This window comes from Egretta garzetta, unplaced genomic scaffold, assembly GCF_000687185.1.
Source record: "Egretta garzetta isolate BGI_Z169 unplaced genomic scaffold, ASM68718v1 scaffold108, whole genome shotgun sequence".
Classification (NCBI taxonomy): domain Eukaryota; kingdom Metazoa; phylum Chordata; class Aves; order Pelecaniformes; family Ardeidae; genus Egretta; species Egretta garzetta.
Genome location: NW_009260614.1, coordinates 4,387,953 through 4,391,175, shown reverse-complemented (window position 1 = coordinate 4,391,175; position 3,223 = coordinate 4,387,953). Strand labels below are relative to the sequence as shown.

The 3,223-nt window shown below is 48.4% G+C and overlaps 1 protein-coding gene across 2 annotated transcripts in view; it reads left to right on the top strand.

The window, feature by feature from the left end:
- CLIP2 (CAP-Gly domain containing linker protein 2) overlaps window positions 1-3,223 on the top strand; it is a 103,798-nt gene that overhangs the window by 20,408 nt on the left and 80,167 nt on the right. For both annotated transcript variants that reach the window (XM_035900638.1, XM_035900639.1), the window contains exon 2: window positions 2,910-3,053. The gene's annotated coding sequence lies outside the window, so the exon portion shown is untranslated. The remainder of the gene's footprint in view (window positions 1-2,909; window positions 3,054-3,223) is intronic.

Genomic DNA, 3,223 nt, shown 5'->3' with positions numbered 1-3,223 from the left:
ATGCATGTGTGAGTATTCCCTTGGTTTTTACGTTACTTTGTCTGTGTAATGCTTCAGTTTGTCAGGATAATTTAAAAGAAAACAGCTGTGAAGCTTTTTAGTGATCCCAACAGCTAATGCAAATACTTTCCGAATCAGAATAATGGATCAGTCAAGTGGAGACAGTTTTGACTGTCTGTGAGAAGCCACTTTTCAAAACAAAATATATATCATATCCATCAAATAGGAGGGTAGTATATAGCAAGAGGTTTATCAGGCAACTGTGATAGCCCAGAAACGTCAGAGATTGCATATCGGCTTCCTACACGTAATGGTTTAACTGAAAGTCATGGCTCTGCTCACCTGTGAAAAATTAACAAGACCTCATATATTCATAGGCTGAAACTTAAGTGTCTCCTGTGCTTCTCCGTGTCTGGGATTGTCAGTGCAGGGTTGTTTGCCTGCATGCAGCCCCTGTGAATGAATAAATGGTGATTGGGGAATAGCAGTGCCATTTAACGAAGCTGGTGAGGGATCTGGAGCCCAAGGCTGATGGGGAGTGGCTGGGGGTGTTCAGCCTGGAGAAGAGGAGGCTGAGGGGAGCCCTTATCACTCCCTATAACTGCCTGACAGGAGGGGGGAGCCAGGGAGGTCGGTCTCTGCTCCCAGGGAGTGGGCGATGGACAAGGGGAAACGGCCTCAAGTTGTGCCAGGGGAGGTTTGGATTGGACATTAGGAAAAATTTCTTCACAGAAAGGGTTGTCGAGCACTGGAACGGACTGCCCAGGGAAGTGGTCGAGTCCCCATCCATGGAGGGATTTAAAAGCCGGGCAGATGAGGTGCTTGGGGACAGGGTTTAGTGGTGGACAGGTACGGTTGAACTTGATCTAGAGGTCTTTTCCAACCAAACGATTCTATGATTCTGCAGAATGATGGGATTTCAACATTTATTTTCATCCTGAAGCTTTGTTTGTGGAGAAGCAGGTACAACAAAAGCTGAGGGATACCTTTGTGGGAGCGCATTTGACAGCAAAGACACAAATTCAAGTCTATGGGTACTTAGCCACATCACCGTGAGTGCTCTGTCCCTGGATGATCTTTCTTTCTCTCCCTGAAAATTCCCCTGAGAAAGTTTAGTCAGAGAGGCAGATCTGTCAAAATGATTCAAGGAAATGACTTAAGAGCTGTGAAATTTTTCCAGCTTCATCTTATTGAAGCCAGTGGGCTCGATTCTCCTCTCAGTTTTGCATCAGCATTGCAGAATGCACGAGTGCTGACTCGGTGGTGTGCAGGTCTGCCTCTTCAGGGAGCTTGGCACGGCAGCCTCGGATCGCAGGACGCCTCAAGTCACTACTATATAAAATATAGCAGTCATTACAATATGTGATTGCACACAGAGCCCTTGGGATGACTGAGTTCTCAAGAAGAAAACAAAAACGCTTGTAAAATTCAAGACTGCTGCTGCTGAAATGGAGAGGCAATGAGGAACGTGCCAGCTTGCAATGTTGTGTGTCAATCCTGGGCCCCCGTCCTGCAACGATTTGAGACTGAAGATGGGAAATAGCACTTAGCTGTACCACTGAAGATGGGAAACAGCACCCAACTGAAGATGGGAAACAGCACTTAGCTGTATATTTGGCAGGCAAAATATAACCCCAGACTTGCTGACCTTCTTTGTCGTAATGTAGACATAGGGCTGTAATTTAAACTTTTATATGGAAGTTTTTGTAATGAGAACAAATCAGCATATAGAAGATTCAGCGTAAAATTGTGCAATTGGTCAAAAATGAGAGGGTTTAACTTCTGAGCAATAACAGATTGGAAATCCTACCCTGAAGCACCTTAAAACAGTAAAGAGGATTTTTTTTCAAAACCGCTTTAAATTTACATTCCTTCTTACAAAATGCATGGCTGCATCTAACGCTTCTCGTTAGTCCCTCTGGAACTCGCAAAGGGAGGTCACCACCATCGCTCCATCACTGCTTTGGTAAGGAAAGAAACTCAGACCTAAAGATAGGAACTGGCAGAGCTGGCAAACTGGGGGTGAAGCTGGGTGAAGAAACAAGACCTCCCATTGGAGCCCAGAGCCTGATTCAGTAGGCACCTTCTCATCTAGCTCTTCTCCGGGGGACGTACTGTCTCCCTAGGCAACTACAGATTAGAGAGGAGACAAAAAATCCTGTATCCAGAACTGCGAAGCAGTGACTTGAGCTTGGATTTTTTTTACAGGCAGTGCAGTAACAGTCGAAGCAGAGGCGTCGGAGTCAGGTGCTTTGGGTTCTATTTTTGACTTGGACCAGCCATTTCACTTTGCTTTGGCTTCCCCTCTGCAAGGCGGAAAAGGAGGATGCTTGTGGCTGCCTGGTGGGGCTGGGTTGTCTTGCTGAGGCCAGGGCTGCCACATCTCATGTTCTGGATGATGCTCAGTTGACCTCAGCTTCGTTCTTCTCTGCTTTGCTACTTGTGTCTCCGCTGTGCATTCCTGGGCCCATGCAGAGTCACAGCACCAAATTTCAGGCCAGTTGCCAGCTGGGACCCCCCTCTCTTACTCCACGGCCTTCCACTGTAAGCATCTGATGTACAAAATCACTGCCCACTGGGCGACGTGGGGTGTCTATAGAGCTTGTAAAGCACACTGGATGGAGTTGTGGCCCTTGTATGAAGCACTTCCACTCCTGTCCGAATTAAAGATGCAATCTCAAGGGATAGGCACTTGATACGACCCTGCACCATTACATCTCTGTCTAACATCAGCCCAGGTATGGCCCTGGGTTAGCAGCAGAGAGGTGGTGAGGGACCAGTGGTGATTACCAGCTCAGCCCCCCCTTCCTTGCTTTGAATGAATGAGTTTCCACGGCTGCAGGTGCTTTCTCTTTGCTGTATTCCCCAGAAAATCCCTGGTAACTGGGGGTCTCGCCTTTTTTTTCCAGGACGCGCCTCCAACTCCTCCTGCCCTTCTCGAATCGATCAAATTCACTACCATGTAAATTCAGGTGTGCTTAGAGAGCTCCTCCTTTCTAGAGGCCAGACCCACTGCCGCGAAGAAGGGAGGCCGCATCTCCGCCGAGCAAAAGGTGAACTTTAGGATTTTTTTTATTTTTTAGGAATGAGTGCCAAGAGCTGCGGGCAGCCAGGAGGAGCCTCCGCGCTGCCTTTCCACCCTCCCACCCGGCTTCCGACGGCGCCGGGGCCCAGCAACCAGGAGGATTTCGCCGCGGGGCGGCTCCGGCCCGGCCCCCTTTGT